General features: G+C 41.7%; 1 long non-coding RNA gene across 1 annotated transcript in view; it reads right to left on the bottom strand.

Moving 5' to 3' along the window:
• Positions 1 to 3,335: 3,335 nt before the first annotated feature.
• LOC143442219 (uncharacterized) overlaps positions 3,336 to 14,121 on the bottom strand; it is a 33,470-nt gene continuing 22,684 nt past the window's right edge. Inside the window, exon 3 of the long non-coding RNA XR_013110229.1 lies at positions 3,336 to 3,445. This is a non-coding gene — a long non-coding RNA (uncharacterized LOC143442219). The remainder of the gene's footprint in view (positions 3,446 to 14,121) is intronic.

The raw sequence follows: 14,121 nt of genomic DNA, 5'->3' as shown, positions 1-14,121 counted from the left end.
GGTGCTGGCTCCTGTGTGAGATACTGCCCCTAGGAAGCACACTAAGAGATCTGCTCATCTTAAAATGACTGTTGATCTCTTTGGGTTCCTGGTACCCACACAGCAGGCAGAGGGGAAATTGCCATTCTAGAAGTTATTTCTACTGTTAATCATGATCATCATGATCCTGACAATGTGATAATGGAATATATTGAAGCCTACACATTAGAGTGTGGCATCTTTGATTACCACTGCTATCATCATTACTGCATGTGTTTAAACACAGCAACCATTACCCAGCAAGGGCATAGTAATCAGGCAGGGCCCAAGACTCTTCCCAGTTGGCCAGTCATCATTCACACCCACAGAGCAGAAGTGTTTAGCCAAAGTGAATGTCAACACAAAGAAACACAGCTCTCACCTCAAAGGGAATTAGAGAGTTTATTTTGGAGCAGATATAAGTGACCATGATCCAAAAACATAGATTTAGATTACCCCAGATACCATACACCAGTGTTGTAACAGTTTTGTGAAGTTTTTATAACAAAGACTATCATAAATCAAGATGTTCTGAAACGCATTAGTGGAAGTGTCAGGTAGGTAGACTACAGTAAAAATGGGAGAAGCTCTGCGCTAGGTATCAGGAACTATCAAATGATGTACTTAGCATTGGAGTTGAAGGCAGTGAGAGGTCAGTCATATATTCCAAGAGGATTTACCTAAGAGACACCAAGAAGTTAGGTCAAAACCAGAAGTGGGTAATAAATCACCATTCCAGGGGCTAATATAGCTTCCAAATAATTTGGCTGTGGCCCTGCAATGTTGCAAGTCACCTCAATCCCTGAATTTTACTATAGCCTTGAATTTTTAACCCAGGTGCATCTTTATTATTGGAATTTGTTAAAGTTAAAAGGAAGAAAAATTTACAACAGGTGACAAGACAGGAAGAAAATTAGAACTTCTTACTGCTTTTGAGTCAGACGCAGCAGTGGAGGGTCTTGTTCACATCACCCATAGGTGTATTCTGAGTTTCTCCAGTGTGATTAAGCAGGAACTAGAGAACCTGTGCCTGGACTGTGTCACATACTATGTGTGCCATACATGGACCAAACTCACAACACATCACCTTTCAGTGGACACACTCAAACCAAATCCAAACTATAGCTGCTGCCAGGAGGGTGAGTTGGACTTTCTGGGTACTTCTGAATCCTCGGCTAGTGGACAATAGACAGCAAATGCTCTCACCAGCTAAAAGAAGCTGTGTTTCAGAGAGAACCAGGCTGGGCAACACTCACCATTTGCCCACATTGCTCTCTATAAAAACTCTATTTCAGAGAAATTTTCATAAGATTCCAGGATTAATCTCTGTTAAGGGTAATGTCTCAATGGCCCACTTACCTCCCAGGGGATCCTACCTCTTTTATTCTTTATCACATGTCACATGGCCACACTGTGGATCAAGCTCCCAACTTGTGACCTTCCAGGGGGCACACTCAAACCAAATGTGCCTTTCCCAGCCCTCTGGGTTCCTGTGACATAATGTGATCCAATCACTGTAGTCAGTTCTTTCCTGTTTCTCTGCTTCTTTGTAGCTCAGCCGAGGGTGCTCTACTCCATTGAAAGAGAGAGGCTGCCTGATGTTGGAATTTCTACTTCTTAATGTGAGCTAAATAAACCTCTTTCTTTCTTCACCTCAGGAAGTCTGTGATAGCAATAGGACATGAACAGAGACAGCAGCCAACATCACAAGATAGAATGAGGTGAAAGCACAACTCTTTTGCCCTATGATGAACTGATGCAATCACAGCATCCATACCCTGTGGTGGACAGATGCAATCATAGCATCCATACCCTGTGGTGGACAGATGCAATCACAGCATCCATACCCTGTGGTGGACAGATGCAATCACAGCATCCATACCCTGTGGTGGACAGATGCAATCACAGCATCCATACCCCAGGTTGGATAGATGCAATCATTGCATTCATACTTCAGCACTCTGGAGGCAACAAAGGTTAACATTTAACATCTGACATCATGGCTTCCACAAGAACTCCCCTTCTGCTTCTGATTAGAGACCCAGAGTGAGAGCAGACATGCCAACAAGATCAAAACAGAGACCAGGTGTTTTGCCCTTCAACAGGTGTGGAAGAAGAATCTGCCATTTCTTTTGTCAAGTCTTGAAACTGAGATTTTAAGAAGTTAAGTGAGTCACTCAATATTCATTTAATTACTACATTTCAGTGAGAAACAAAGCTGACCTTGACCGAGGACCAGATTTCAAAGGCCTCTTTATTTTCCACATTGGTCTTCTTGCTGTGTACCTCGTGAAGTTGTTACCTGCCTGAGACTCACAGTACTATCCTGCAGGACCTCACCACCCTCTCATCTGTCCTAGTCTGATCAGGAAGGAAGCATAAGACAACGGCTGGTTGTGGTGATTGGTCTTAAATGGTTGTAGGAGGAGTAAGGAGAGGAAGAGAAAAAGGAAGAGCAGAAACTAGGGAGAGCAGAGATGTCGGAGCAATGGAGAGCCACGAAGGTATGGAGAGCAGTCCTGGGTAACAACTTTTATTTAGGTTAGCTAATTGGAAAACAATTCTCTTTGTTTGGGCATATTGTTATTGAGCATTACCAAACATATAAAGCCTTTGATTAATCTTTAAGCATTAGAGTGTCATTTTCTTACTGGACCCGCATGGATGGTGGGATGGTCTGGGCAATGCCCAGCCTTATGGAGACAGCATGGAAGATTGGCAGAGCCATCTCCCACACTGGCGTCTCGTAGGTGGCAGAGCTGCTGTTTCTGGCTGGCTGTTTCTAGCTGCAGCGTGCACGTGGCCTCTGGCCACAGAACATGGCGGCTGAGCTAGACAGAGCCGCCAAAGCTTAGATAGTCGGCTTGACCAGCGGGCATTTTTAATTACTACAACAAATGGTCACAGTAAGTAAATATGTGATATCTATGTATCCCTAGACTATCTTAACTACAACTTTGACCTGGCATTTTCTCTTAGAACTAGGCCTGTCAGCCTAATGCCTGGCTAGTGCTAGTTGTCTCATATTTCCAAAGATGATATGAAGTAAATTTTATCAAAAATACTGACCATTTCCTTAGGAAAGGGTTTGGATTTACTTTACCAAAGCCATCATTCCCTCTCCACTAGTGCTTCTGGAGCTAGCCAATGTGCAACATTTACTTAGATCTACTCTGTTCTTATCTTAAATGACTTCAAGAAGTAAGAAATAGTCAGAGGATGGAGAATAAGGAGATAGAACATGATACTGCTGGAAAGGTGACCCAATTGATGGGAATGAGAGATCCTGCAGTAGGCATGGATTCTTACCCACAATATTCTACCACGGATGCAGCTGGCAGACAGGCTCAGGGTGTGAACAGTAGGGCTTCAGACCAGAGACACTGGGCTTCATGCACACGAGCTGCTGTAGGGCTGTGGGACACTTCTGCATTTTCAGGAAGGAGACAATATTTTAAAATCATTTTAGTAATCAATAAAAATAAATGCCTAAGATTTATAGATTTCTCTTACAGTCTAGTCTCAGAAATTATATTAACTTCTATTTCTTAAATCCTTAGAATCTTGTTCTCCTCAGCTCAACAAACAAATTTAGGCCAACCAGTCATTTGCCTTAAGAATGACAAGGCCAAAGCCTCACAGCAAGATGACCAGCTACACATGCAACATTTCTTTAGCTGGTAAGTAGAGTCTTGGTTCAAATTCACTCCTCAGGGACTAGGTTCTGGCAGCTCAAGTTGATACTCCCATGACTTGTCTTGCATCTTGAATAATTGCTTACACTCAAGAGCTCTGCCTACTTGTGAATTCTTTACTGAGTGTCTGCCAGCTCAGATTAAACGTGGCTGTGATAGACTTCCCTTCTGTACACTCAGCCTCTGTATCCATGGGTGTGTAACCCTGGAGCCTGAAAACTGAAACCTGAAAATGTTCATTTTAATTATAAAAAGTCCCAAATGCTAAACTTGAGATTGCTATATGTCAAGTATCCCTCTGCATCTGCACAAGCGAAGTAATATGTGCCATTGGGCTTGATAGTGTATGTAATCCAGAGGTAATTTAGAGTGTAGCAGTCTCTTAGGATGGTTTTCAGCTGACATTCATTCTAAAGCCAAGAAAAAAGCCAGGTTCAGAACTAAGTGTTTTAGTTAGAAGAGATGACAGAGGTTCTGGTTAGTCAACAAAATGATGGACTGGGAATTAGGACTATCTTGTACCTCACTGGTACAAATTGGTATAATTATGCTCTAATTGTATTTTGAGAGAAAAGTTTTATTTTAACAGGAAGGGTTATATGTAGGAGGAGCTAAGGTGGGAGGAGTACTGAGAGGAAGAGAAGGAGTAAGGAGAGGAGGAGAAGAAGGAGAGGAGAAGCTAGGTGATGAGAGAGAGAAAATAAGAGAAAGAGAGAGAAAGAGGGGGGGCATGGAGGCAGATGTTCACGTGTCTCCATCAGTCAAAGATAGTTGATATGTCTAGGTTGGGTATTGGGTTACACTTCCGATTGAGCATTACCAAACTTATAAAGCCTTTGATTAACGTTTTAAAAAAATTGTATAAAAGGAAAAGGGGGCATGGGATAGGGGTTTTCTAAGGAGGGGAAATGAGGAAAGGGGATGGTATCTGAAATGTAAATAAAATATCCAATAAAAAATAAATTAAAAAAATAATCATGGGGTGATAAATTCCAGGATCCCTAGAATAACAAAATCTGCAGGTGCTCAAGCCCCTTACAACAAGTGGCATATTTGCATATAAACCTCAAACATTCTTCTATATACTTGAATTCTCTCTAGGTTATTCATGGTGATAGTGCAGTGTGCGTATTGCTTAGAGAACAATGGCAATAGAAAGCTTCAATCATACATGGCCTGATTCCATGATTGTGTAACCCATGGAGACAGAGAGCTGTCTGTATATAGGAGCATGTGCGTAAGTTACATGCTAAGGTACACATGTTATGTTAGACTCGGACAGATTTGGATTTGGGTATTCCTAGGGAACTTGAGAATAATACCACAGCTATACAGAGAAATTACTGTACTATACCCAGTCCTTTTAATTTCTCAGATGTATGTTATCTCTCTAATCTGCCAATCTTTAAGCTCCATGACAACAAGGGGTCTTTTCCACTGTGTCACACACCTAGCAAATACCAGATCGATGGCTTGATGAATGAGTGAGATTCTGCTCTGCCTTATACCTTCTGACCTCAAGGTGAGGACTGGAGATGTTTAGGAAACTCCCCAGCACAAATGTGGGGGCTGTTCTGACTACAGAGGAGAAGTCATCTGCTCCACAGCATATCAACTGTCAAAGATATTTTAGCAACTTGGAGTTTATATAATAAGGCTAGCACAGGCTCTGTACCTTAATTTCTCATGAGAGAGATTCAAATACCACTATTCCTTGCATCATAGATTTTGAAATTGACCTCTTGGGTAGTGTGGGTTCATTCACACCATATCAGCTCTAACACATCATTGTGAAGGACGCTTCACGGATACTGATGGAAGTCGGACTGCTGTTCTGATGTCTTAACACCCAAACACGTTCAAATGAACTTCAGATTAGAATCCCTCAATGGGCTGTTTTCTTGGTTTCTTTAAACTTGTTTTCCTTCTGGCATGTCAGTGACTAAGAAATTACAGCAAAGCTTGAGTTTACACTAGCTCACAGGTGATTACACTGGACAAGTAGTTTTCCCAAACCCTGGGGCCCCTTGCAAAATGAAATAACTCACATATGGAAAGAATCAATGGGTAGAGGGGTCCCTACCTACATGCATTCTAGAGCTCCTGAAACCCTGTTTTGATAAGATAAGAGGAAACAGGGTGAGGAGGAGCATATAGAGTTGTGGAAACTAGAAACCAGGGCCCCTGCTGCTGTAAAGGCTGCACTAAGCAGACCAGTTGGCCCAAGCCACTCCACTAAAGTAATGCTGAGATTCACCTACCTCTAAGCCTGTGCTCTCCAGCCTAAACTGACATTTAACAACCCTCTAGAAACTATGTATTTCATGAGCACTGGGAGAACAATATCAATGATTATTGATATTGTCATCTTCACCTACATGGTCACGAAACCACATGTTTTAGGTTTTACTTTGGGCAGAATAGTCCCCAGAATCACGCTGAGGATGGAAGGACCTTCAGCTCACATAAACAGTTGTAGCTAACCCAGCATAGTGGGATGGTCATCACTACATCCCAACCCAATGTTGCCAGGGGCATATTAGGCCAAACTTTTAGATCTTGCTTTGGCTTGGAGATGATTTGCCCACACCATGACATGCTCAGACTAGATCGATCAGTGCAGCAGGTAAGGGGTATGATCTTCATGGGCTCTTAAATCAGAGCACCCTGTCCCATGATTAGTGCTGTGGTGCTGTGAGAATTCTTATTAGTTCTCTAGAGGGCACGTTGGGACCATGGATCTGGCATTTATTCTCCAGTGTTACTCCTACAAGTGCTCTGGCACCTTGGACTCTCTGTCCCTTCCCAAGTGAGGCCCCAAGACACCCAGGGCCAGAATTAAGCTCATCACCAACTGGGGACCCTGGGTTTTGGGTCAGAACCATGAACCAGAATAAAACTTTTTTCTTTGTAAGTTACCCAGTCTTGCCTCATTTTCAGTTTGAAGATAAACAGGTTCAGGCATTGCTAACTTGCCCACAGTTATATAGTCCAGGCAGAAGAGACCAGCTTTGGAAGCTGTTTAAATTAGTTGTCCTTCTGTTATTGTGATAAGTACTCTGACACAAAGCAAGGGAAGAAAGGGTTGGCTTTGACTGACAGTTCCAGAGGGGATCTGGTCCATAATGTCCATAATGGTGGGGAAGGCATGGCAGCAGAAGTGTGAATCCAGCCTGGAAGTAGAAAGCTGGGTGATAACATTTCAATTGTACTCTAGAAGGAGAGAGAGAAAGAGAGAGGAAGAGAGAGAGAGAGAGAGAGAGAGAGAGAGAGAGAGAGAGAGAGAGAGAGAGAGAGAGCGCAGGAAGTGGAGGGGCAAGCAATAAAACATCAAAGCCCACCACCAGAGATACACTTCCTCCAGCAAGGTTGCACCTCCTAAAGCTTCCATAACTGTCTCAAACAACAGCACCAACTGTGGGCCAGGTGTCCAAACACATGAGCCATTGGGGAACATTTCATTTTCACTCCACAACATTGTTCTTTCTGACCTGCCTCACTCTGTTCCTTGGCCTACTGGACCAATCCAATCTAAAGCAAGTAACAAAAAAAAATCTCTCTGTTTTTTCAAGAAGCAACCATAATGGGAAAGAAGGTGATAATCTGATAAGAAGAAAATAAAACAGCATTTTAAGATAGAGACATTTGGCTACAAGAATAGAGATTTGGAGGAAAACCACAGTGAGAATTCAACTCAAGAGAAAAGAAAGTAAAAGATAAATTGAACAGCCATAAATCCTTAGTGATTAAAAGTTTGTAAAAGATTTAAGGATATCTAAACAGTCATGTGCCACTTGGCTGTGTTTCATCAGTGGGTCACAGGTAAAACAGTGGCCTCATAACCTCAATGCTGTTAAAAGCACCCTTCTTTTAGTGACCCCATAGCTATTAGTGTGGGTACACACACATTACCAGTGTGTCTGTGGTGGTGCTGTTGTTAGCCAGTTTTCTGAACTACCTACCAGTCATATAAAATTCTAGTATATTATATTACATACACTATGCAATACCTGGTAAGAACAATAAGTATGATTATATATATATATATATATATATATATATATATATATATATATTTCTTCTGTAGTATTTTCTTGTTTTATAATATACTCCTACCTACCCCTTAAAAATACATTTTCTGAAGAATATCTTGCGTCTAACCCCAACAGCAAGATTTCGGGATTACTTAGTCTCTTCATCACATCATGTTCCTGAATGCTAAATGCAATTTAATGTTTTGTTCATCATGGCCCCAGGGCAACAGGCTATGCTCTATTTATATACCATACCCTTTAGCTTACAATAATATGTTACGCCATTTAGGCTTATATAAGTATCCTTCATGGTGCTCACACCACAAAACTTCATTTTAAACATACCTCAATCCTTCTGTGTTGCTTAACTATACTTGAGTTAATGTGATTGACGCTATGCTTTGAGACTGGTTCATCATCAGCCTATTTGGGCAAAGTCCCCTAGGATGCAGCTGCTGTCAGGTGTAATGGGAGCATGAAATATGGGGTAGACTTCAGTGTGTGGGGATGATGCAACTTGGGAAAAGGTGTCAAGTATTAAAGCCAGGTGATGGATAAAATGGCCCAACTCATTATACTACTTGGAAACCCTCAGGCTTCAGAATCAGGAAAAATATAACCTCCCCCAGACACTTCTAGTTAAGAATCCTAAGGAGATTAGAAGGTTGACGAGTGTCTCAGCTTCTGATAGACGTGTTCATGATAAATATATTCACATCTATTATTATACCTGGAAACACACACACATGCATGTACACACATGCACTCACATGCATATACACACACTGAAGTGTTTCCATCACCCCTACTACTCTGTATGTTCCTACTGAATGCTATTGCATGCATTATATTACATGTAATCCTGGTAGAAGACAGGACATCTTCATTGTCAAGTCTCGAATACTTATCCCTATAACATGTACATAGATGCCCATGATACATATTAAACAGCCCCGCACATTCAGATTGATAGCTATTTCTCTTGTGTCTGTTTTCGTCAATTCTATTTACACTTGGTCTCCTTTTGTAACTCTAGATTTAATTTCTCAGAAAGGACTAATTTTACGGTTTCAAAGGTGGCCAATTATTTTTTTCTGTTCATATGACATTTGATGTTTCATTTTCCCTTCTTTGCGAACAAGTGGTTAAGATACACATTTGGTAACTTAAAACCAAATTAATTTGCACAGTTTTGCTTGACTGGGCTTCCTCCCCATCCACCAAGGACACGCTTCATGAAAAAGTCTAACCAGGTGAGTCCTGACAAGGCAGCTGCTTTTCTCAAGGTGGAGAGGGACGGATGGTCAAGGCATGACCTAAGAGGGACCAAGTGAGTGCCTTGCCTTTGGAGCCTCATCCAATACTGACTTTAATTATGAAGTGTTTGTTTTCTTGAGGGATCCATTTCTGCCCTTTGGTTATTGACACAGTTGGAATATGAAGCATGTTTACTTATTTTAATGGGGATGGATGAGTGAGTTTATATTACAGCAATATGTTATGAGTACCAGCTCTTACAAACCCCGACCCAGACTTGTGTGAGTTCTAACCAAATGTCTCACATGTGCCGATCAATTTGTACAGGCATCTAATAGCATTTACAAGCTCATTTGAACTATGTAACAGACATACCTCCTGTTCTGGTAAACACACTAGAAATATGTTGTAATGATGTCATTTCATATTTAAGTACAGAGACTGATACATAGAAGAGACTTAATTAATATGTTAATTACTATAGATACTGTGAAGAACAAGGGGCTCTGGCCCTTAACCTGAGAACTTTTATCTTAGGAAAGGGTAATCTAAGCCTCACAGTGGGAAGTGGGAAGTGCTATAATAGCCAGAGTCAAAGGATATATGGGCTCAGAAACTGGTCTAAGGAAATCTGAAATGCAGACACAGTTTACAAAGATCAGCCACATAGTAAACACATGGCCAACCCAGTTTGTGCTAGGTAGTTTAAGCAATGTATTATTTAACATTAGAAAAATTGCAGAAATTATAATTAGTCTATTTTTATTGTCATAGTGAAAAATCGCAGCAAACAAAATGAAGTGCTATCAGTGCTGTTGCCTGGAAAAGTACACAGTACTTTCATCTGTATAACATTAATTATTTTGCTAACATATAAGCTTGTTACTATTATCACTATTTTAACATGTAAGAAAACTGACAACCAAGAGTAGAATAACTTATCTGATATTACTTAACCAGCTGTCATTTCACAGGCAGTGTGGCTCCAGAATCTGTCTTATGCTACCATCATTAAAAATGTTTGCACAGTTTATGATGGACAGAGAAGCTTATAATAGTTATAGGGAGATAGGCATATGTAGTTTTTCTTACCCTGGGCTCTCCTAGAAAGCACAGGTGGATGATAAGGGGCAGCTATTTCAGAAAAGAGAGAATGGAGAAAGGGAGGGAGAAAAATAAGGAATTATAAGGTGATAATGATAATTGTATAACTATAAAGTTTACTGATACTGTGACCAACAGGACTCAGTCCCACAGGTATCTCCGAGGACCTGCACAGTGCACCCCAGTGCCTATTTAATGGATGGAAGAGAGCGCTTATATCCACAGACTCCATTCCCCAATGCTGAGGGGTTCTCTGTCACATCCTCTCTTTATATGTCTGAGTCAGCATATACTGAACTACACTGAGCACCCACAGAGCCCTGAACTTCTGAGAGCACCTGCAGACCCCCTGAACTTCTATAAGTACCCACAGACTCTCTGACTGAACTGACAACCCACGGACTCCCTGCTCCCTACACGACCCTAAAGTATCCAAAGACCTGAGGCAGAAAACAACGAGGAGGTGTTGAGATCTTAGAACCATGTGAAGCTGGTGCCTCAGTCAAGTGAGGAGGGAGGTGGATCAAACGCTCCACTTGTCGACTGCAGTGTGCCAATCACCGAGGCCATGAGTTTTACAAGAGATAAAGTTCTCAGGGTGGCCAAAGAAAAATAAACAGACTGACTTAAGGCCTGAAGGAAGGTGGCTGGAGGCGAAATTGTCAGTGGTCTACACAAATAAAACCATGGATGTGTAGCTAGAAAATGCTGGTGTTGGCATGAGCCAAAAGTGGAGAATTTGGCATTTGGGGGTAAAAACATCACTCACTGCTCACCTGCATACATGGAGTGAAGTCGGTGGTTTCAAACAAGAAAACCCTTCAAGTCTCAGGAAGGTCATGTAGACAACCATTGTCCCCATAATCCATATGTGTTAGTGGTGTTAACACAGCAGAGCTAACTGAATACTACCAATACTTAGTTTAGTTATGTGCCGTCCAGAATGGGTAATGTTTTCCCAGAGAAGCCTTGGACCTCACAGTGCATCTCAGCAGGCTCCCACCTGTCAGTGCTGCTTCCCTGACATCCTCATGCTGTGGTTGCTGGTGCCAGATTTATGCAGTTAAAGTGGACATTGCCTCCCCAAGAGACGTGCTGCAACAATGGGGCTCAGTGAGGTGAAGGCAATACCTTAGGATAAATACCTTAGAACTTTGTTCCTTAAAATAGTTAGAATGAGCCAGGTAGAGTGACACACACTTCCGATGGCAGTGCTCAGGGGGCTAAGGCAGAGGGGTCTCTGATTTCAGGTCAACCTAAACTTCACTGCAAAATTCCATTTCAAAAAAAATGGGGTGGGGTTGGAACTGGAGAGATGGTTCTACAGTTAAGTGCACTGACTGCTCTTCTAGAGGATCCAGGCTTGATGCTCAGCACCCACATGGCAGCTCTCAGCCATTTGTAACTCCAATACCAAGGAATCGGAAGACTCCTCTGACCACCTCAAGCACAAGGCACATCTATGCTGCATAGACACATGCTGAGACATGTGTGTGTGTGTGTGTGTGTGTGTGTGTGTGTGTGTGTGTGTGATATAATATTATACAATATATAATAAAATTATTCTATAACATATAAATATATTATTAATATATTATTAACATAAAATATATATAAACTTAATTTTTTGTTTTTAAATAGTTAAAATGGCCAACTTTATGGCTTATGCATTTTATCACAATAAAAACTACTCAAGAGAATATAAAAGATAACTGGTACAATATGTGTAAGCAGTTTTCAATCCTTTTGTGGTTAACATTTGTATAATAGTTTCCACTAATATTTATATGCACAACCATAAATAGTATCAGTATTTATTTCTAGGTATCTCTCAGGTTGGCCTGTGGACTTCTTCTCTGTGAAGTATTTTCTTAGTTCCTAATTGACACAGGAGGGTCTACCCCACTGTGGGCAGTGCCATCCCTACACAGGTGGGCCTGGGTGTGTAAGAAAGAGAGATGAGCACACAAGAGGAAGCAAGCCAGTAAGAAGAATTTCTCCATGGTTTTTCTCAAAGCTCCTGCCTCAAGTTCCTGCCTATCTTCCCTTGGTGATGGACATAGGCTGTAAGCTAAAATAGACCACTTGCTCTTCAGAGAGGTCATACGGAAGAAATTGTTCACAGTCTCCTATTGGCCAGAGGTAGGGGTAAGAATTCACTTGTGCTTCTAGGCTGTTTCACTGAGGCAGTTGTTCTGGTAGAAGCCAGTGTCTTGACTGTGACAATTTCACAGTAGGGTGGGCCCTCCTCTTCCAATTAGAAAGTAGGACAGTTTTTCAGTTGAGATTCCTGTTTGCCAGATTTGTGTCAAGTTGATAGCCATAACTATGATAGCAAGTTATAAAAGGTCAGCCACTGGGAGTACATTGATTCCTCCCTGTCTGGCACATCCCCCTTACAACTGCTTCTCTAAGACTTTAGGCTCAGACTGGTGGTCTCAAGTATCTAGTGAAACTGGGCCAAAACTCAACCCCATATACTATGTCAACCAGTGTGTTACCTTAAGCAAATCAGTTAAACCTCAGAGTTACCTTTCATGTAAAACAAAGCTAACAGAATTTATACTGGTCGAGATGGTTGGATCAAGCAATGGTTTAGTGTTTGCTTAACGTAAATAGCACCCAGCATGTTTCCTTGCATAAACAATACTCAAAACCCAAACTCTTTCATTGCCTTTAGCTGTCCCATAGTTCTCACTGTAGCTACTGCCTGTGTGGTTGTAACCTGTGATGGAAGAGAGGATTTAATAACACGAAGCAAAATTAAAATCGTCAGTAGAGAAGAGAATAGAGTTGTTGGTGGCTCAGTCTCTTATGACCCAAGGAAGCAACCACATAACCCACTACAGAATGCACTTGACCACATGAATCGGACCCCAACAGGCAGAAGTTGCTCTGCTCTGGCTTTCTGCGAGTGAGCTGTGTCAGCGTTTTCCTGTGTTTTTCTTCATGGAGTCAGATGAGAGCAGGGTTTCTCCTTTCACTAGTTCTCTTCCCACATATATGTAAGTCAGCTCAGCCTTCCCCATTTCAAGTAAGCTCACCCTCTGGATTTTTGGAAAAGCCAGATTTGCGTGGGTTACACTTTGCTGAGGTTTCCTGTTAGAACAGAGCTACTACGGGTTCTCGAGACAGAGTCACATAATTAGCCACTGTTCAGCTACGTTGCCTGGAGGAGCCTCTTTATCTAGCAAATGTGGATGAGAAAAACTGGTACCTAGGACCAATAGTTGAAAGAACTGTAGCCTAAAGGAGTTTCTATTTAACATAATGTCTGGCTTCCAACGAACATAGAAGTCCTCAGGAAATGTTTTACAGTCTTCTTCTGGGGCCATTAAATGGTGGGTATGACTACCACAAACCAGATTTTCATTTGAAATACCTCTAATTGTCAGTCGACATTTTCTCCTGACCATCCTGCTATTGTGCAAGACAGCTTCCAGGGCCTTTTCAGATCTGTTCTCTAGCGTTCCTGTTTTGCTTTGTCTTAGAGTTGACATCTACGAACCACATCCATGGGCTCTCCTGCACACCAACATCTCGTTAAGCCTGGTCACTCAGGGATTAGAAAGAATAAAAGTGAAGAAAGATAGTAATGTTTAGGGCCCTTACTCTCAGCTCCTTCCCTCTGGAGGAGCCTCGGACTGCCTATGGCCCTTCTGTCTGCAAGATCTTAAAGCCTGTAGGCATCCTGTTATCTATTATGACATCGACTGATTCATAGAGTCTATATATCCAGGGAATGTTATTTTCTCATTTCTCATGTTGCCTAAAGATATTTTTGGTTTTGTTTTGTTTTTGGTTTTGTTTTTGAGAAACCAGAGTTCCTATTCACCTAATGAAGTAACCAGTGGGGTCATAGGTTAAGTCGCTCCCAGGAGAACACTGAGGTGGGGTTCAGAAGTGGCCATGGGGTCTAATTAGCCACTCCAAGAGGACAGTCTCACTCTTCACCAGCAACAGTGACAATCTCATGAGATCATCTAGGCACTGGTCACACTAGTGTGACAGCC

Source organism: Arvicanthis niloticus, chromosome 5, assembly GCF_011762505.2.
Source record: "Arvicanthis niloticus isolate mArvNil1 chromosome 5, mArvNil1.pat.X, whole genome shotgun sequence".
Taxonomy (NCBI): Eukaryota; Metazoa; Chordata; class Mammalia; order Rodentia; family Muridae; genus Arvicanthis; species Arvicanthis niloticus.
This window is presented reverse-complemented; position numbering and strand designations above follow the sequence as displayed.